Source organism: Episyrphus balteatus, chromosome 3 (genome assembly GCF_945859705.1).
Source record: "Episyrphus balteatus chromosome 3, idEpiBalt1.1, whole genome shotgun sequence".
NCBI classification, from domain to species: domain Eukaryota; kingdom Metazoa; phylum Arthropoda; class Insecta; order Diptera; family Syrphidae; genus Episyrphus; species Episyrphus balteatus.
Window position 1 is genome coordinate 66,483,933 of NC_079136.1, and position 22,434 is coordinate 66,506,366.

The 22,434-nt window shown below is 32.1% G+C and overlaps 1 protein-coding gene across 1 annotated transcript in view; it reads right to left on the reverse strand.

Moving 5' to 3' along the window:
• The window catches only part of LOC129916922 (synapsin), a 104,323-nt gene that overhangs the window by 64,562 nt on the left and 17,327 nt on the right, over window positions 1-22,434 (reverse strand). Inside the window, exon 2 of the mRNA XM_055997134.1 lies at window positions 12,110-12,312. The gene's annotated coding sequence lies outside the window, so the exon portion shown is untranslated. The remainder of the gene's footprint in view (window positions 1-12,109; window positions 12,313-22,434) is intronic.

The window sequence follows — 22,434 nt, forward strand, 5'->3', positions numbered from 1 at the left end:
AGATCTTTTCCTAACTACAACTTTTGTATAGTTTTCTCTAGTTTTCGATAGGAGGTCCGTTTTTGACAGAAATTGTAAAAAAAAAACAATATTTTGTACACCCACCCCCTTTTTCGCCCACCGACCCCATTTCCACCAATTTGTTTTTGGGCTTTTTATTTTTATGATGCTAGAAATTTTTTTTTTCTTTTACAAAAATTTATCGTAGGTCTTTTCGTCATGTGTCCAGAGGGTTGTAAAAAATTATTTTATTTAAAAAAAATATTTATTGCAACTAAAAATATTTTGCATTTAAAATGCAAAAATTTGCACCTGAAAAATTTTTGCATTGAAAAGAAATTTTTTTGCATTAAAAAAAAATTGTTTTGTATTGTGTATATAAAAAAGTTCTGCATTGAAAAAAAAAATTTAATGCAATGTATGGACAAAATATTTTTTTTTTTAATACTCGTCGAATTCCTTACAATTTTGTCTATTTGACCATACAATAGGCATTTCATCTATAATATTGAAGATATAACATCAAATATTGAAAATTGTAAGAAATTCGACGAGTATTCAAAAAAAATATTTAATGCACATTTTGCATTTAATTTTTTTACTTGCGATAAAGGTACTATAATTATCAAGTTATGCATTCGTACAAAAAAAAAAAGTTGAGATAACATTTTTCCATGACATTACGATGGTAGAGAATGCCAAAAAAGTGGGTCCCGGAAGTCCGTCTGTCTGTCTGTCTGTCTGTCTGTCTGTCTGTCTGTCTGTCTGTCTGTCTGTCTGTCTGTCTGTCTGTCTGTCTGTCTGTCTGTCTGTCTGTCTGTCTGTCTGTCTGTCTGTCTGTCTGTCTGTCTGTCTGTCTGTCTGTCTGTCTGTCTGTCTGTCTGTCTGTCTGTCTGTCTGTCTGTCTGTCTGTCTGTCTGTCTGTCTGTCTGTCTGTCTGTCTGTCTGTCTGTCTGTCTGTCTGTCTGTCTGTCTGTCTGTCTGTCTGTCTGTCTGTCTGTCTGTCTGTCTGTCTGTCTGTCTGTCTGTCTGTCTGTCTGTCTGTCTGTCTGTCTGTCTGTCTGTCTGTCTGTCTGTCTGTCTGTCTGTCTGTCTGTCTGTCTGTCTGTCTGTCTGTCTGTCTGTCTGTCTGTCTGTCTGTCTGTCTGTCTGTCTGTCTGGCTGTCTGTCTGTCTGTCTGTCTGTCTGTCTGTCTGTCTGTCTGTCTGTCTGTCTGTCTGTCTGTCTGTCTGTCTGTCTGTCTGTCTGTCTGTCTGTCTGTCTGTCTGTCTGTCTGTCTGTCTGTCTGTCTGTCTGTCTGTCTGTCTGTCTGTCTGTCTGTCTGTCTGTCTGTCTGTCTGTCTGTCTGTCTGTCTGTCTGTCTGTCTGTCTGTCTGTCTGTCTGTCTGTCTGTCTGTCTGTCTGTCTGTCTGTCTGTCTGTCTGTCTGTCTGTCTGTCTGTCTGTCTGTCTGTCTGTCTGTCTGTCTGTCTGTCTGTCTGTCTGTCTGTCTGTCTGTCTGTCTGTCTGTCTGTCTGTCTGTCTGTCTGTCTGTCTGTCTGTCTGTCTGTCTGTCTGTCTGTCTGTCTGTCTGTCTGTCTGTCTGTCTGTCTGTCTGTCTGTCTGTCTGTCTGTCTGTCTGTCTGTCTGTCTGTCTGTCTGTCTGTCTGTCTGTCTGTCTGTCTGTCTGTCTGTCTGTCTGTCTGTCTGTCTGTCTGTCTGTCTGTCTGTCTGTCTGTCTGTCTGTCTGTCTGTCTGTCTGTCTGTCTGTCTGTCTGTCTGTCTGTCTGTCTGTCTGTCTGTCTGTCTGTCTGTCTGTCTGTCTGTCTGTCTGTCTGTCTGTCTGTCTGTCTGTCTGTCTGTCTGTCTGTCTGTCTGTCTGTCTGTCTGTCTGTCTGTCTGTCTGTCTGTCTGTCTGTCTGTCTGTCTGTCTGTCTGTCTGTCTGTCTGTCTGTCTGTCTGTCTGTCTGTCTGTCTGTCTGTCTGTCTCTCTGTCTGTCTGTCTGTCTGTCTGTCTGTCTGTCTGTCTGTCTGTCTGTCTGTCTGTCTGTCTGTCTGTCTGTCTGTCTGTCTGTCTGTCTGTCTGTCTGTCTGTCTGTCTGTCTGTCTGTCTGTCTGTCTGTCTGTCTGTCTGTCTGTCTGTCTGTCTGTCTGTCTGTCTGTCTGTCTGTCTGTCTGTCTGTCTGTCTGTCTGTCTGTCTGTCTGTCTGTCTGTCTGTCTGTCTGTCTGTCTGTCTGTCTGTCTGTCTGTCTGTCTGTCTGTCTGTCTGTCTGTCTGTCTGTCTGTCTGTCTGTCTGTCTGTCTGTCTGTCTGTCTGTCTGTCTGTCTGTCTGTCTGTCTGTCTGTCTGTCTGTCTGTCTGTCTGTCTGTCTGTCTGTCTGTCTGTCTGTCTGTCTGTCTGTCTGTCTGTCTGTCTGTCTGTCTGTCTGTCTGTCTGTCTGTCTGTCTGTCTGTCTGTCTGTCTGTCTGTCTGTCTGTCTGTCTGTCTGTCTGTCTGTCTGTCTGTCTGTCTGTCTGTCTGTCTGTCTGTCTGTCTGTCTGTCTGTCTGTCTGTCTGTCTGTCTGTCTGTCTGTCTGTCTGTCTGTCTGTCTGTCTGTCTGTCTGTCTGTCTGTCTGTCTGTCTGTCTGTCTGTCTGTCTGTCTGTCTGTCTGTCTGTCTGTCTGTCTGTCTGTCTGTCTGTCTGTCTGTCTGTCTGTCTGTCTGTCTGTCTGTCTGTCTGTCTGTCTGTCTGTCTGTCTGTCTGTCTGTCTGTCTGTCTGTCTGTCTGTCTGTCTGTCTGTCTGTCTGTCTGTCTGTCTGTCTGTCTGTCTGTCTGTCTGTCTGTCTGTCTGTCTGTCTGTCTGTCTGTCTGTCTGTCTGTCTGTCTGTCTGTCTGTCTGTCTGTCTGTCTGTCTGTCTGTCTGTCTGTCTGTCTGTCTGTCTGTCTGTCTGTCTGTCTGTCTGTCTGTCTGTCTGTCTGTCTGTCTGTCTGTCTGTCTGTCTGTCTGTCTGTCTGTCTGTCTGTCTGTCTGTCTGTCTGTCTGTCTGTCTGTCTGTCTGTCTGTCTGTCTGTCTGTCTGTCTGTCTGTCTGTCTGTCTGTCTGTCTGTCTGTCTGTCTGTCTGTCTGTCTGTCTGTCTGTCTGTCTGTCTGTCTGTCTGTCTGTCTGTCTGTCTGTCTGTCTGTCTGTCTGTCTGTCTGTCTGTCTGTCTGTCTGTCTGTCTGTCTGTCTGTCTGTCTGTCTGTCTGTCTGTCTGTCTGTCTGTCTGTCTGTCTGTCTGTCTGTCTGTCTGTCTGTCTGTCTGTCTGTCTGTCTGTCTGTCTGTCTGTCTGTCTGTCTGTCTGTCTGTCTGTCTGTCTGTCTGTCTGTCTGTCTGTCTGTCTGTCTGTCTGTCTGTCTGTCTGTCTGTCTGTCTGTCTGTCTGTCTGTCTGTCTGTCTGTCTGTCTGTCTGTCTGTCTGTCTGTCTGTCTGTCTGTCTGTCTGTCTGTCTGTCTGTCTGTCTGTCTGTCTGTCTGTCTGTCTGTCTGTCTGTCTGTCTGTCTGTCTGTCTGTCTGTCTGTCTGTCTGTCTGTCTGTCTGTCTGTCTGTCTGTCTGTCTGTCTGTCTGTCTGTCTGTCTGTCTGTCTGTCTGTCTGTCTGTCTGTCTGTCTGTCTGTCTGTCTGTCTGTCTGTCTGTCTGTCTGTCTGTCTGTCTGTCTGTCTGTCTGTCTGTCTGTCTGTCTGTCTGTCTGTCTGTCTGTCTGTCTGTCTGTCTGTCTGTCTGTCTGTCTGTCTGTCTGTCTGTCTGTCTGTCTGTCTGTCTGTCTGTCTGTCTGTCTGTCTGTCTGTCTGTCTGTCTGTCTGTCTGTCTGTCTGTCTGTCTGTCTGTCTGTCTGTCTGTCTGTCTGTCTGTCTGTCTGTCTGTCTGTCTGTCTGTCTGTCTGTCTGTCTGTCTGTCTGTCTGTCTGTCTGTCTGTCTGTCTGTCTGTCTGTCTGTCTGTCTGTCTGTCTGTCTGTCTGTCTGTCTGTCTGTCTGTCTGTCTGTCTGTCTGTCTGTCTGTCTGTCTGTCTGTCTGTCTGTCTGTCTGTCTGTCTGTCTGTCTGTCTGTCTGTCTGTCTGTCTGTCTGTCTGTCTGTCTGTCTGTCTGTCTGTCTGTCTGTCTGTCTGTCTGTCTGTCTGTCTGTCTGTCTGTCTGTCTGTCTGTCTGTCTGTCTGTCTGTCTGTCTGTCTGTCTGTCTGTCTGTCTGTCTGTCTGTCTGTCTGTCTGTCTGTCTGTCTGTCTGTCTGTCTGTCTGTCTGTCTGTCTGTCTGTCTGTCTGTCTGTCTGTCTGTCTGTCTGTCTGTCTGTCTGTCTGTCTGTCTGTCTGTCTGTCTGTCTGTCTGTCTGTCTGTCTGTCTGTCTGTCTGTCTGTCTGTCTGTCTGTCTGTCTGTCTGTCTGTCTGTCTGTCTGTCTGTCTGTCTGTCTGTCTGTCTGTCTGTCTGTCTGTCTGTCTGTCTGTCTGTCTGTCTGTCTGTCTGTCTGTCTGTCTGTCTGTCTGTCTGTCTGTCTGTCTGTCTGTCTGTCTGTCTGTCTGTCTGTCTGTCTGTCTGTCTGTCTGTCTGTCTGTCTGTCTGTCTGTCTGTCTGTCTGTCTGTCTGTCTGTCTGTCTGTCTGTCTGTCTGTCTGTCTGTCTGTCTGTCTGTCTGTCTGTCTGTCTGTCTGTCTGTCTGTCTGTCTGTCTGTCTGTCTGTCTGTCTGTCTGTCTGTCTGTCTGTCTGTCTGTCTGTCTGTCTGTCTGTCTGTCTGTCTGTCTGTCTGTCTGTCTGTCTGTCTGTCTGTCTGTCTGTCTGTCTGTCTGTCTGTCTGTCTGTCTGTCTGTCTGTCTGTCTGTCTGTCTGTCTGTCTGTCTGTCTGTCTGTCTGTCTGTCTGTCTGTCTGTCTGTCTGTCTGTCTGTCTGTCTGTCTGTCTGTCTGTCTGTCTGTCTGTCTGTCTGTCTGTCTGTCTGTCTGTCTGTCTGTCTGTCTGTCTGTCTGTCTGTCTGTCTGTCTGTCTGTCTGTCTGTCTGTCTGTCTGTCTGTCTGTCTGTCTGTCTGTCTGTCTGTCTGTCTGTCTGTCTGTCTGTCTGTCTGTCTGTCTGTCTGTCTGTCTGTCTGTCTGTCTGTCTGTCTGTCTGTCTGTCTGTCTGTCTGTCTGTCTGTCTGTCTGTCTGTCTGTCTGTCTGTCTGTCTGTCTGTATAAGGATCTACAGCTTAAACGGATGGACCGATTAATGTCAAACTTGGTATGTAGTGTTATTTGGCGACTCTCCAGAGGGGTTTTGGAATTAATTTTTTTGGACCAAAAATAACGGTACTTGTCATATAACGATTTCAGTAAAATTGAAATATCTCAAAAACGGCTCCAACGATTTTGTTTAAAAAATTCAAATGTTAGTTTTAAGCTAAGGTCTATCTTCCAATTAACAAATTTTTTTTGGAAATTCATTATTAACGGTACCTGCCATAGAACCGTTTTTTTTTTTTCAAAGCCGATTATCTCCGAAATTGCATATTCGATTTCAACGAAACTTTTTGTGAGGAAGCATTTATACAATTTAAATATAAACCGAGAAACAAATTTCCAAAAAAATTGTTTTTGGATTTTTAAAAATATTTTGAAAATTTTTTTTTTGAAAAATCAAATTTTCGAAAACGGGACATTGAATTTTTTTCAAATTTTGTTTTTAGATATTGATTAGTGATTTCTACAAAATGGCATACCAATTTTATTTTAAAACATTTTTTCCAACGAATTTTAAACGAGTTTTATTTTTTTTTTCCAAATTTCTATATAAAAAGTCTTAAAAATTTAAGCAACTTTAACTCTAAGAGCAAGTTCGTGCGACCCAGTCGTGCATTTTATTTTTAATGTAGACGCTTTTTTATTTGCAATAACTTTTTTTTTTGTACTAACGCAAAATATTTTTCAGTTGCAATACATTTTTTTTTTTCATTAATGAAAATTTGTTTTATTTGACATAAATTTTTTTTTTGTTTTGGTCAATTTCAAGTGCATGTTTTTTAAAATGATATTTTTACAACACTGTCGAAATTTGTATTTCATAAAGAAGAATGTCTCAGAAGCGCTTTATAATTGGTTCGATATATATAAAATTCCTTCACTTTCCTGTAAACTGGTGCAAATATTTTGACAAAGTCCTTTTGAAATCCTCTAGAATTCAGAATGGCTACAACTGTGTGGCGTCCAAAGCTGTTGTCGTGCTTTCAATCCTTTTTTTTTATGATATGATAATTTATTGTCGAATCGGTTTCGCGTCTTCTATGTCGAAAAAGTCAAATCCGTTATGTCGGATTAAATCGTCTTTTTTTTTGAGAAAAAAAAAAAAAAACAAAGTTAAGAAAATAAGAAAGAATTTCTTTCGAAAATTGAATGAATGCTAATACAAAAACTTTTCAAAGCATTTTCATACTAATTTATGTAAATAATATACCCCAAGTTTTTACTTTATCCAGAACTGACGGTAATAACAGATTATTGCTTACATATCCAACTATGATAACTCAAAACCTCAAATTAACCGTCACAAAATTGCACATAATTAAGTGCGGTTCTCAATAAACCAACACTTAGTTTCCCATTCCCATTGCATACTTCAAAGGAACGCGATGGAATAAATAATGAATATTTGTAGCTTTTAGGAAATTAATGTTATTAAATCAGATATAAAAATGAAGGAAACGAATCAATAATTCTGTAAATAATATGAATTTCAGTCACGGAAAAGGGTTTTATGTAACTGAGGATTTAAAAGTTTTTAAGCTTATTTGAAAATATTTGTAACCTTAATGTCTCAAGTCTCTACTTGTCTAAAGTTAAATCTTTTGTCCATAACCTTCTTGTTACGAATTCTATTCATTGTAGTTGAATTGTTCGGACAATGAAATGTTTATTTTTATAAAACCCCCAGAGATATCAACAAGTTTAATTAAATTTGAGGCTAGTGGCTAGGTCATTTCTGATTCAATGTTTAAATACATACAAACATAATATATTTTGATTTTTTTCTTCCACAACAACCGCACATCTGTCAGCTGCTGCTGTAGATGATGGATGTGTGCAAACAATTTAAATTATTGATTTGGTTAAATATTTGAGAAGACCATAAATAAATCCATATTTTGGTTCATTTTTAGTTTAATTTGGGATATATTTCCACCAAAGGGCATTATTCGTTTAGGGACCAAAGGGTTAAAACCCTTTTTTTTTGTATGTGTGTCCTTTATTTTTTGCAATTTCTGTTCTTGGCCATTGTTATTCTTCTCCATTGTTGGACAACTTCTATAGAATATTTTGATGAATTAAATACTAATTTAAAAATAGCTTAACCTTTTTGAAAAGGTTCAACAAAATGCACGATATAACCTTTGCAATTTCAAGGATGTTAGTACTCAATGTAGAATATTGTATAGAAAATATATCGGTTTTGTAAGGGTCGACTTGAAAAAGCATTGACATGGAAGAGTGGAAAATGATGTATGTACGTGACTTAACTTGGTTATCATTAGAAAAAGACAAACTTGATTTTGCAATTAAGGTTAAAGGTGACAAAAATGTTGAGCGAGATGGCATGTATTCTTACCTGCACAAGGATATCTAACGTATTCTATTTCAGAAGCCTATATTTTAATCCTTAAGTTTAATCAAAATCCAAAGGGTTTTCTTTTTTATGACTTGCAAAATTCAATGCTATGAAAACTACAATTTATCTAAATCTACCTTTTATATAGTCAATGTTCAAGTTCATGTCACAGAAATAAATTACATTTTTTGATGACAGTTTTTACATCTCTTCTGAAAGTTTTCAGATTAAAAAACATAAAACGATTCGGCACTAGGATGTTTTAAGTCAAAAGGGACTAATTTTGGTCAATTTTCTTATCTTTACAAATTTCTTTGATTTAAGGTTAAAGTTTTTTAGTGAACTTAAGTTTCGACGAATAATTTTCTATCCAACAAGCTTCTAGCTGCCATGAAGGAGCAAGGCCTACAACTCTGAACCATTCTTGTGTTCGTGTTATTAAAGTTATGAATGGAAGGGACCTAAAATTTAAACCCGAACGGCTAAACAGGGATGCACTTTTACAGTTAAACCCTTTGAGGTATATTCTTCACAACAGTTAGTAGGGGAAAGGTGCAGTCAGTGAGACACTTTTTTTTCATTCAGAAAGTTTCTAATTTATCTCAACCAAACTTTGAAGTAATTTTAAGATATATTTTAATCTTATTATTGCAGAAAAAGTTATGAATAAGAGCATCACATTGAACTAAAATGTAGAAAAACTCAAAACATCTCACTTTTTGCAAGGGATGCGAACAGTGAGACGGACGAATAAAACAGAAACAAATTGACGAAAACGTCAAATTATAAGGTAACTAGTAGTTTATTTATTAACCCATTTTATTAAAAAAGTTACAAAAACAGGAAAAAAAAAACAAAAGAAAAAAGCACTTCAAAATCATTTTCAGTTCATTGATTTCTTTTAATCTACATATGTCTCACTGTTTGCTTTTTGAAGTGAAAACTTCTTTAGTATCGTAGTGATTTGAAACAAGATGAAACGATAGATGAATGAAATTTATACAGTAAATAGATAATTAAATAAATTATGATTGTGCAAAATTTCAATTAATTTCATATTTAAAATTCTGAGATACCGGTGAAAAGATGTTGTTTTTCTAAACACGTTATATCTTTTGATCTAGAGCACATAACAAATTTTTTTAACTTTAATAAGCATGCTGATAATATTACCTTTCATTTAATATATCACACATAACGGTACGTGCTCAACAAGCTATATAATCTTTAATTGAAAAACTTGAAAAATAAATCAAAACACCAGTGAAGATTTGTTGCCGATGACCAGCCAGCAGTAAAGGAAGTACCGTAATCTCAGTTTGAAATTTCGACATGGTTGGCTTTAAAAAATTCTTACTTTTTTTGTAGGCATGGTAGAAATATGATTGAAGCGTCATATAAAAGGTGAAATAATAATGATATATAATTTATTATACCTAGGTTGTCTTTTAAAAAATGGATTTAATGGCGTTAGAAGAGAAAAGAGATTGATTGTTTTGTTTTTTTTATGAAAACTTATTGGGTTAAAAAAATTCTAGCTCTTTTTGTAGATGTTGTATAGACATAGTCGATATAAATATTTTGAGCTGAAACAATAAGCTTTCAGATGGTTGTCATATAAAAAAAGTGATGGAATAAAAAAAAATTATATTTTTTCGATTTTTTTTAAACGATTTTTAAGGTTTCACTTCAACCACGTGTGAATTGCACACATGATTTTTACTTGTTTTTTTTAACACTGTCCACTAGGGTGGAGTGAAAAAAAAGTTGTCTCATTTTTTGTTCTACATAGCCAGGATGGGTGCCATTTGGAACTTAAATAACGGCAAAAAAGTTTCAGATCGATCAAAGAAGTTTTAGAGGGTTCACAAGTCACTTGGAAAAAATGAAAACACCATAGAGGTTAATTTATGGAGTTTTTTGAGTTTTTACTGTTTTACTCAGTTTTTTTCATTCGAAAAACATGTACATTATTATTTATTGTTCAATTTTCATTAAAAAATTGCAATTTAATTGACTTAAGGCCCTTACTGCAAGAATCCATGGGCGGCGAGCACTCCCAACCCCCATGATCCAGCCACGTAAAAACAAAAAATAAAGAAATTTCTTAGACAAAAATAGTTTTGGTTTTTTGTTAATTTCTCGAAAATGACTAGATGTTTTTTGATGCGGTTTTCTGTTTTTCTTTAAAAACAAATAACAGCATCGAATTTTAAAAACTTAAGTAGTACTTATATACATAAAATTTTGAAAAAAATTAGTTTGAAATTTTTTTTTTCAAAATTTTGATTTCGAAAATAAACACTGTGCCAGAAAATGGCTATATTAAACATTTTTGTAAAAGACGGGGTTTTTGGCTTTACAAAAAGGTATAGCACGTTATTGTAAGAATAACCGTTGATTTTTAATATTTTTTTTGTTTCAAATTAAATAATTTCTTTTTTAAATTTCCCCTCCCCTCTAAACGAAGGGGAATAGACCCTCCTCCCATACGATTTTTTTCTTGTCTCGACCGAACCTACACGCTCTAACTTTTTGGCACATTGCTCCATCTCTTTTGAAAATTGCTCCCAGTACATTACTTCCAACAAGCATGTAAATTTTAAAGGGCGTTGTGAACCCTCAAGATATTTTTTGATCGGGCTGAGATTTGGTATGCTCTTTTTTGATGACTAATGGCACCCGTACCTGGTATGTAGAAGAAGAAAAAAAAAAGAAAAAAAAGTGCAGTTTCACTCCGCCCTACTGTCCACTGTTTGCTTTTTGTCATTTCTCGGAAAAATTTAAAATTACAAAAAAAGTACAAGGAATCCAAAGTATTTGTTATTTTTTTATGGAAGAACATATAAAAAATGTAATATGTAGTAAAATAAAATACACGACTGGGTCGCTCCTATAATGAAAACTACATAAATACATAAATATTAGCTTGCCAATGTAATTTTAAAGATTTCGTTAGAAATCAGACAAAAATAAAAAAAAAATCATGAACAAACATTTTTTAAATTGTTTTCCAATTTTTTTTTTAATTTGAATGGTTTGAATAAAATCGGTTCATCCTTTATTGAGATATACTCAAAAAATCAAAGTGTCAGTTTTCGCAAAAAATGGCAACGTCATACATATTTCCACTATCCGAACTTTTTCAGAAAAACTAAAAACGCAGTTTGATGAAAATAACTTAGATCATTATGTACACCAAGTTTAATCGAAATCTTTAGAGTTGTTTTTGAGGAAATCATAATAAATCAAAAATTTGTATGGGTGTACACTTTTTAAGTGAGATATTAAAAAACAAAACTTTGGAAATTAAAAAAAATCATCTGTACAAATTTTCAAGAAAATCCTACCGCTTAGGCTGCAGCTTTATGTACCGACGCACAGACCGACTTTTTTTTTAACTTTTTCATTATCGTAATGTTAGTTTTGATTAAAACCTCGAAATTTTTTTGACACGTTAACCAATACTTGCCCTATAGAGCAAGTAAAAAGTTCTGTCCATTAACTTGATTTTTTTATACACTCTTTTCATAACACTCCAAAAAATTTTTCCTGATTTTGTGTGATATTTTCCGGTGTAGGAAAATGGACAAATTAAATTTAATCCGAACAAAGTTAAAACACCCAGAAAGGTATATAAACATTTTGACCCAAACTTCCGTTATTGTGCTTATTGCATTCAGAAAAAGAAAAAATGGATTGTCTCACTGTTCGCACCTTTCTCCTACCCATGAAAAAAAATTTATTCTAGGTATGGTGGAAGATGGGAATTGAACACAGATGCCAGATATTTCATAAATAAACCAAAAATTTTACTTATACGTTCTATTTAAAAAATGCGAGGTTTTTTTGAGCCACGTTCCTTTCGGAGCATTTATCTCCCTACTACTTAGTTCTAAAAGTTGCAGTAGATAAATGCCTCCAAAGGAACGCAGTTATTATTTCAACATAGGATAATTCAGCTCTATTTTAAAAATTATGTATATTTTTCTTAAGTAGCTTTTTGAATATTGTTCTTGAAAATATTGGTGGATGAAATTTCTACCCACTGACAAAGCCTATTCAATATTTTAAGATGAGGACAAACACATTGTTTCTTCTTATTCTCTTTAAATTAATTTTTTCATGAAAAAATATGATATTCAACGATTTAATTGTTAATACAAGGATGGAAAATAACTACAACAATACTGACATACAAAACAAGTCTAGATATAATATTAAAATTAATTCAATTGGTACTCATATGTATGTTTGTTTGTATATTGTAATACACACGACAAAATACAATATACAAGTTTTCAATATACGTTTAAATCAACATGTTTAAGGTTAACAAGGTTACAAGTTTATATGATATAAGGTTTTAACAAAGCGTTTAAACAATTCACATTCAAAAAAATTGTTACAGGGACCGGATGTGGAAAGTACCTATACATAAAATGATGGTTTCTGAATTGTTTTCTGTTAATAGACTACAAAGTGAATGAAAGGGCAAGAGCATACTTTTATAGAAATTGTTTTAATAATTTTAAAATTAAACTTACCGGTGGCGGGGCGCAGATTCGCCCACACCCAGCAGTAGCTATTGCGCTAATATTGATTTAAAGCGAAAAACCGAACAGTGATTGGCTGTTCAGTTCAAAAGCGCTTTCTTTTGTTTTGGTAAGTTTGATTTCAGTGGTGATTCGGGTTGAGATTTTGAAAAAAATTCCAAAAATTTTGCAGATCTTTTCGAAAGGCGATTTACCTATGAAATAAAATAAGAAATTTAAATTTTTAATAATTTTCAAATGAAATTATTTTTAAGAGTATAATTTTAAATAAATCTCTTTAAATGCAAAATAAAATATTTTTATTGTTTTCAAAAAGAATCCTTTGAAAAAAATGTTCCCCTATTAAACTATAGTTAAAAGACTACAATCTATTAACTGTAAGTCTTTAAGCTTACATATCTTAAGTCTCTTGTCTTTACTAAACTTCAGAGTTCTATAGATACAGGAACATTTCAAATTTAATGGGAAATAAAATTCAACTTAATATCCTCTTTTTAATTAAAAATGCTTGGTATCAAAATTGAACTTATCCTTTCATTGAGAATAAAAAAAATATTGTCAAGTATTTCGAAATTATTGCAACGAGAATTCCTAGAGAAATATAAACTTGATTGTGAAGCAGCTACCTATCCCGAACCCGATACCTATCTAAAGAATGTTTCCTCATTATTATCAACACCGAAAAAAAAACCAATATCAATTTAACATTTTTTAAATATCAAATTAACATTTTTTAAATATCAGCCAAAAATGCTCTATAAAATGTGTTTTATGATATTTAAAATGTTAAAACAACATTTTTATTATCAGGATGATATTTAAATGTCACATTTTGGAAATTTTTTTTGATATTTTACTATCATTTTTTCATATCAATTTCTCATTCCAAATTATTGAAAAATATTAAATAAAAAATTCTTAATGTGTACTAATTTATAGGCGCTTTGTGTTTTTTCGAAGTAAAATGTATGATTTACTGAGAAAATTTGATCGGCACTAAGATTTTACTTCACATAGTTTGGGAGAAAATAACAAAACAATTATATCACCTATAATAGAAAAAATAATATCACCATTATTTTGTAAAGAATATTTCCTTTAAGTAATGTTTTGAAAAAAGAAAGAAAATTATTAAAATAATAAAAATAATAAAAATGAAAAGGAAAGAAATAGGTTCCATTATAATAAACTAAAACGTAAAATCTAGTTAACATTGATATTTTAATTGTCAAAGTGAAATTTTCACTATCCACTTAAACTTAAAAAAATGTCAAAATGATATTTTAATTGTCAAAGTGAAATTTTCACTATCCCACCTGAAATTAAAAAATGTCAAAATGATTATGATAAAATATCAAAATTGATATTTTAATTGTTGGACGACTTTTGTCACTGAAAAATGTTAATTTGATAGCTGTTATTATCAATTTTTTTTTTCGGTGAATATATTGACATTTATCCTAAACTAAACCATTTTGAGAATGTAACCTTAGACATTCCTTTGTATTTTTTACTGCACTGGATGTATGAAAATAAAGTAAAATTAAAACTTTATTAGAAATAAGAAAAAATTAAAATAAAAAAATTGAAATTCTTTGCAAATTCAAACAAGAAAAAAGATGGATACAAAATAAATCAACTTTAATCAAAAAGAATATAGTATGCATTTGAAGTAGGGACTCGTTGTAGGCTCGCAAAAAAGTTGACAGAGAAGAGCCTTTTTTACCATAATTCTTGAGGTATCAGTGAAGAAATAAAAAGTAGTTAAAATTTAAAGTAGGAAAACGTGATCTGTAAGTATTTATATCAATCAAAATTCCTTGAAAATAATGAATACTAATAAATCGATAAAAATAAATTCAACTTTTATTCTATGATAAAAAACAGAAACTTACTGCCTTTATATAGATACATACATCTTATTTATCAGAATTGCTTTTATTGAAATAAAAAATTGGATAGTAACTGATCCAATATAACAAAAACTTTGTAGGCAATAAGAGAGTATAATAATAGTTCACTACGGTGTATACGTACTTTTTAGTGAATAGTTTTATTTTTGTATTGAAAATAACTTCTTTTTCCAAATAATAGAGTAATTTCGACAAACTACAAAAATAATGACTGATTAAAATTTGTTGGGGTTCAGGAAAATATTGATAAATTTTAGTACGAAGTTTCAGAGTCCGACTGCATGCATGAAAAATAACCAGGACGAGTTCAAAGAGTTGTGGAGAAATGGAATGATTTATAATGTTTTAGCAAATCTTAACTTAGTGTTATGATGCCTAAATAAAAATTTTAAGACTAATTCGTAATGAATTAAATAAAAACATCTCTTAAAAATATATATTAATTTATGAAAATTTTAACTGCCACGTTCAGAAATTACTAAGTTTTCCGTTAAACGCACCTAAAGTCCGAAAACTCGGTCCAGTTAAGTACACTTCGAGTCGGGCAGTTTATTTTTCAGAAAATGAAAACAAATTTTTCATTCACGGAAAATCAGAAACTGAAATTGCATCAAATTGTTGTATTGTGTAGCCTTCTTTTAGGCTTCAGTATTTGTTAGAAGATTTGAATTCCAATTTTTTTAATTTGAATTAAATACCAACATTTAAGTAATTCTAATAATATAAACAAGCTGCGGTTGCAGCAACATTATAGCAAATTTGATCTGTTTAACGATGTTGTTTGATAAAAGATATTCCTTTTCTTATTCGATTTTTTGATCATATACAGGGTGTCCCAAAAGTAATGGATCAAACGAATCTCAGAATTTGGTAACTTGTTCAATCCAAATCCTTACGGTTTTCGATTTAATGCAGTTTTTGTGAAATTTCGAAAAATCACGACTTTGCAACAGTATTTTGCTTCCTCCACTCATATTTGATTTTGTTTTTTAAATTCTTTCACTAAAACATTGCCTTATAATAAGAAATAATTAACTAATCAAAACATTTTTTATTTCATACGCCATTTTGATGCAAATTAATTAACAGTTCCATGTTTTATAAAAACTCAATTTCTTACTTTTATTTCAGAGCAACAACCTGAAAAAAATTTGTATGGTGTGACACTGGTTTATTTTTTGAAAACTTGCAGTGTTATTGCAGTTTTCAAAAATGTATAAAAATTTCCAAAGTTGACATTTGATTGAGAAATGTGAATTTGATTATTAACCAAATAGCTATCCAGAACCAGAAACCTCTGTAAGGAATTTTTCCTCATTATAATCAATATTGACCTTTATTTTAAACTAAACCATTTTGAAAATGTAACCTTAGGCATTCCCCTGTACATGAAACATGAAGTTTAAGTAAAATTTAAAAAAAATTTATGGAAGTTGATACATTTTTGGAATAATTTTGCAAATATAAACAAGAACTAAATTATAAGGGATACAATATAAATCAACTTTAATCAAAAGGGGTTATGGCATGCATTTGAAATAGGGACATGTTGAAGGTAAGTAAAAAAAGTTGACAGATATTAAGAGTCTCTTATTTTTGATTCTTGAGGTATCAGTCAAGAAAAAAAAAAGGAAGAAAGTAGAAAAACGTGATCTGAGAGTAAGTGAACTTATAAAAATGGTTTTATATTTTACAAGGTTCTTGGGTATAACGTCGTTATCGTTACTTAAACATCGAAGTTCTCATAAATTTATTCAAATACATTTACATGATAATTTTGTGATGAAAAATTTAACTCATCACTATACTTAAATTGTATAAAGCATTTAAAAGCCTTCACATTTAACACAAACTGACAGCAAGTCTTTAAATGGCCATCTTACTTTCAAATTATTTCACCAAAGATAAATTGTTTAAAATGAAGGAATTAGGATAAAAAATAAAAAATATGTACACTACGGCGTATACGTACTTTTTTTTAATTTTTTTAATTGCAAATCATTTGTTTTTTTTTTCCTCTTTCCCAATAATAGAATGTTCTATATTCACTACATAAATGATGGTTCATAATGTTTCCTATAAATCTGTATCTAAACACAACTGACTCAAATTAAATAGTAGGAAGGCATTATACTAACAATAAACATGTAAAATATTTATTATTTTAATTTAAATGAAGATCCTCAAAATACATACATTAACAAAAGCTAGCTTTAAACACAACATCTTTTCATTTTCATCACTTTCTTTTGTTAAATCAATGCTTAATTATTCATCATTGGCCTTGTCAGTTTCATTTTAAAAAGTTTTCAACAATGTCATCTAATTTTTCAGGTGTTGTGAAAAGCTTTCAATCTGAAGAATTTCTAATGTTTTTATTAGTTAATTTCCGCCCACTTTCTTGTGATTATAATTGGATTTCATTGTTTTAATGGATTTTTGCTTAGAACTTTTCTTCTTTTTTTTTGTGTACCTAGATACATAGCAGATTCTATGTATTTACAGTATAAGAATAAAGATTAAGATGGAGACAAAGAACCTTATGTAAAGTCTAATTCACACCTTAATAAATGTAGGATTGACGTTATTAACCTAATTAATGTGTCTTATATATAAAAAGAATATATTATTTTGTATGCATTTTCGTTTAACCTCGTGGCCATAAAAAGTAGAATTCTTTTGTCGTTATAATACTATACAGGGTGTTCCAAAAGCAATGGATCAAACAAAATATGCTGATAGGCTAACTTAAGGGCTCTCAGAATCTGGTAACTTGTTCATCTCGAATCCTTACGGTTTTCGATTGAATGCAGTTCTTCAGAAATTTCGAAAAATCAAAGTTTAAGTTACATAGATCGAAAAATTAAAATTTGAATTCAACAAAACATGCTTTTGCAGAGTAAAAAACAAATAGAGGATTTTGTTCAAAGAGAAATAAACAAACAACAGTTCGTGAAAATGTGTTTATTTTTGTTTGTTTTTTGTTCTGCAAAAGCATTTATGTTGCCTTAATATAAATCAAAAACAAAATTTAGAATAAAATAACTTTTGTATTTGTTTTTTTTAATTTTGAAATTTTTCTTATTTGAAAAATCAAATTTTAGAAAATATGACATTGATTTTTTTAAATTTTAGATTTAGGTGTCGGTAAGTAGTTGCTAAAAAATGACATACCAATTATTTTTTCTAAACAATTATTTAGGTGAAAAAATTAGTTTTTTTATAAAACGGCTCTAACGATTTTGAAAATCTTTTTTTCTAAAAATGAATCTTATAAAAGAATCTGAATTGCATTCTTTACTTTTTTTTTCATTTGAAGAAATTTATTTTATTTTTCATATTTATTTTTACCAAATTTATACAAAAAAAAGTTTTGAGTTCTAAGAGCAAGTTCGTGCAACCCAATCATTCATTTTATTTCTTATATTTTATATGGACCTCTTAAAAAAAACATGTTAAAAAAGGAGAATGCTTTAAAAGAAAATTCTTCTCTCAAATTAAGATTCTTTCAAAATTTAATATTATTTTTAATAATATTTTTAAAGCAGGAAAAATGTTGATACATTCTTATTTATTTTATCTTATTTGAGCTACCTTGTAATAATCTTGTACTTTTTCTTTTATTTTCTAAGAATTATATTCGTCAGCAAAAAAAAAAAAAAAAAAACTGGAAGGATAATCATAGAAAAAATGTCATGTACAGAAGAAATTTTTCTTAGAAAACATTTTTATTTCTCTGGTAGATTGTTTCTTCTACGAAAAAAAATAAACATCACAGAAATATCCTTCTTCTTACATAATTTATGGATTGATTTTGTAACGCAAAGAAATCGAAAATGAGAGTCATCTAATTCTTATTAAAGGAAAATGAGTTCATGTAACACACATATCTTAGTTTATTTCCCTTGATACTACAAACATATATAATATATATATATATGTGTATGTGTACATTACAACCAATACTTCTTAGAAGAAAAAAAAAAAACGAAAAGAAAATCCATTTCAGATTGAAACGATATAGAAGTGTTGGGAAAGTCTCCAGTAATATACTCGTTAACCCAATAAGAATAACTATCGATTTTTTTTTTTTTGGATTCCTCCATCAGATTTAATTAATATTTATGTCTTTATTAAAATTGATGCTAAACCAAAATAGGAATTTTATAAAAAGTACTTGAGTTTGATAATTACTTCCGTTATTAAGGATTTTCTTTATTTCCAATAAAGAAGAATATTATTTAAGGAAAATACTACTTTATCCAATTTATGAAATTGAGAAATGAGAGTACATTCAAACATTTATATTCATTTCTTTGAAGAAGAAAAATCATGATATTTATAATTCTATCTAAATAATCTGAGAGAAAATTCCTAAATGCCAAAAATAAATAAAGATAAAGAAGAAGAAAAAAAAAATCGAAAAACTTTGCCAAAAATATAATACGAGTATATAATTCCCATAATGGTAGCAAAAGTCTCTCTAAGGACATCACCTACAAAAGATTTAATTATCTTTGACATTTCAAGATGATAAAGTCGAATATCTATACTATATCTTACACACGCGAACTTACAAAAGAACCTAACTTTCTGGAAAGATTTTAATGATGATGTGAAAGTTAAGGAAAAGTCGTTGGTTGGTTGGTCGTTATCACAAACTTTTGATGAGACTTGTGCAACTCAAAGCATCAACTGTGATATACAATACCCTCATACTTAAACTTAAATTAATAGGCTGTTCAACATTTCTTTGAACGTGTTTTAACGTTTAACTAAACAGAGGTTGATAATTTCAAAGAACAAAATTTAACTTTTATGAGCTATATATGGATTTTAATCTAAGTCACCAAACAATTTGGAAACGACCTTTCTTAATAATTTAAAATAAACATTTTGTGTATGTTAATTAAAAGATCTACTTCGTGCTGATGCACTTTTCTTCACCTTAACCTTGGAGTCATTTTTGAATCATGTCCAATCTAATTTAATAAATTGCTCCCTTATGTTTAATTATAACTATCAAGATGTTGAATAGTGGGCTTATTCTAGACCAGGTCAAAACTGAAGAAAGTTAGTTAGTTTAAGTTACTGTCATTTGGTTTGCATAATGAGGCGCTCAGAACTAAAACGGCCTAACCCACATTTAAAAAAAAAATCTAACTGAGTACACAGATCGAACCGCAATAAAACAATGTATAATATAAAAATACATTCCCATTAAAAGTTAAAATTAGAGCCAAAAACTTTTGTCACTCTAGTGGACGCCATTTTGGCTTCGGCGACAAAATTGTATAAATCATTTATAAAAAATGTAGTTTTGGAATAAAAAAAATATAAGACCTTAGCCCAAAAGTATAGCCAACACTCCTAACTAAAAAAAATTACAAACTAAGAATTAAATAATATTTTTTTATAACTTTTACAAGCCAACAAAAAAGAAACCCTGAAAAAATGATTTTCTTTAAACTCGTTTTTCTCAAAACTAAATTTTTGGGGTTAGGCCGTTTTGGTGCTGAGCGCCTCAAAAAATAGTGTCCTTGATATCTCTTTGAAGCCTTTAAACGTTAATTTTTGTACAATTCATTCAAGTAACAACATATTTCATATGAAAAAGTGGTTGTCTGTAAAGCCGGTTTATGGACGATGATTTTACGTGATAACGTCGTCAGAAAACAGGTTGTTTGCTTTTGTTTGAAATGAGTCAATTGAAGCATTTACTTATTTTAAACAATCATAATTTACAAGAAAAAGCTAAAAAAAATACCTTTTTTATTTTCTCATTATATTAATTTTTTTTTTTAAAAGCTTACAAAAAAAAAACTATGCTATTTAAAAGCCAAGTATTTCTTCTTAAGAATAAAACCATTTTAAAATGTTTACATTGCGCGAAAAGTATAAAAATAATTTATTGAAAACTATCATTTTCACCAAAAGCAAAAATAACATGAATTTTTATCTTCTCACTTCATAAATTCCATTTTTTTCCCTAACAACCTATACAAAATTTTATACCATCTGAAAGCTTATTGTCTTAGCTCAAAATATATAATATATATCGATCAGGTGTATGAGACATCTACAAAAAGAGCTAGAATTTTTTGAACTTGATCAAAGTTCATTAAAAAAAGCAAAAAAAAACATTTATTTTTATATTCTCACGCTATGGAATCAATTTTTTTGTTTGACAACCTATAAAAATTGTATACCATGTGAAAACTTATTATTTCACCTTTCATATGACGTATCAATCTCATTTTAAAGAAGCCTACAAGAGACGTTAGAATTTTTTAAAGTCAACCACGTCTAATTTCCAGACTGATATTACGGTACTTCCCACACTGGTGGCTGTTCGGAGGGCAACAGATCTCCACTGGTGTTTTGAGGTTTTTCGCAAGTTTCTTGATTTAACATTATGTAGCTTGTAGTAAGTCTACCGTTATGTGTGATATACCAAATGAAAGGTAATTGTATCAGGATGCTCATAATTTCTATCTGCTCTTGGTCAAAAGTTATAACCTGTAGAATTCTAAAATTTTATTTTACCGTTATCTCAAAGTTGTGTCTACAAAAAAGATTGAAACTTCGCACACATTTAGTCGTGGTCATGGTCTATCATTACTCCATATACTTTATTCCTGTATCTATTAAAGAAAAAAAAGATAAAAATAAAAAACGATGAAAATCGGCTAAAAACGGTCAAAAAACGTGTTTTTTAAAACATTTTTCTTCCGTTATTCAGTCAAAACTCACTAAACGATTCCAATTCCGATTCCAACATGTATGCATGAAGCCAAAACCTAAATTTCCTATAAGTTTGAGATTTTTTGAACGCTCCCAAAAAAAAGCTAAAAATCAAAAACTACCCAAAAATACCCCTAAAAAACAAGGTGTTTTTCAAAAATTAATATTTCGAAACGCAGAGTGTTGGAATAAAATCCGTATGAGATGCCTAATTTTTTTTTCCCTCATCTTTCAAGTGGCACCTTTAGAATTGTCAAAAAAAAATTTTCCCTACCCAAAATCATCATTTTGTCATAGCCCCAACACGTGTACAACGTTCAAACAAAACGTTATAGCGTAGTTTCAAAATTTTTAAGAATTTTTTCTTAAATACAGTTATTCTTTAATTAGTCTCATCTATCTATAGCAAAAAAATTAAACTCTCTACAACTTCGCGTTTAGATTTTAGCCCAGGTCTGTATCAATAAATTGAAAAACTCACGTTTTAAACCATTTGAAAACAAAGTAAAGTAGTACTGCAATTTAATGCTGCCAGGCTTTTGAATTCGTCATAAGAACGTATAAGACTATAAAACTGCTGTTTTGCTAAATTTTCTGTGGTCTCTTACTCTTAGACTATATTGTTTTTGGACCCGTATAAACTTAGCATGACAACTTTTGAAAAGTTAATTTTTTTTTGGCTCAGTAATTGCCGCATAATTGCCGTGATTATGCCGTGAAGTCAAAAAAATTGCCGCGCGCTTAGTTTGGTCAGAATCGGTAAACCAAGTTTGTCATGCTAACTTTATATAAAGTTAGCATGACAAATTTTAATTTTTGATCAATTTAAATTTTTTTTTCGCTAATTATTTAAAGTTTAATTGCCGTAATTATGCCGTGAAATCGAAAATAATATATCTCTTTTGGTTTTCTCAAAAAAAAAAATAAAACGTATTTTTTGTTAACCCTATTCCATATAAAGTTAGCATGACACACCCTGTATTTCTTATATCCTTGGTCAATTTTTAATTTTTTTTGGCCAATTAATTGCCGCATTGGGTTAATATAAAAACTGCAAACTCAAAAAAATTGCCGCGCTTTTGGTTTTTTCAAAAAAAATTAAAAACTCTTTTTGGCCTCATATCGTATAAAGTTAGCATGACAAACCTATTTCTTAAATCCTTGGTCAATTTGAAAATTTTTTGGCCAATTAATTGCCGCATTGGGTTAATATAAAAACTGCAAACTCAAAAAAATTGCCGCGCTTTTGGTTTTTTCAAAAAAAATTAAAAACTGTTTTTGGCCTCATATCGTATAAAGTTAGCATGACAAACCATCTATTTCTTAAATCCTTGGTCAATTTGAAAATTTTTTTGGCCAATTAATTGCCGCATTAGGTTAATATAAAAACTGCAAACTCAAAAAAATTGCCGCGCTTTTGGTTTTTTCAAAAAAAATTAAAAACTGTTTTTGGCCTCATATCGTATAAAGTTAGCATGACAAACCATCTATTTCTGAAAACCTTGATCAATTTGAAAATTTTTTTGGCCAATTAATTGCCGCATTGGGTTAATATAAAAACTGCAAACTCAAAAAAATTGCCGCGCTTTTGGTTTTTTCAAAAAAAATTAAAAACTCTTTTTGGCCTCATATCGTATAAAGTTAGCATGACAAACCATC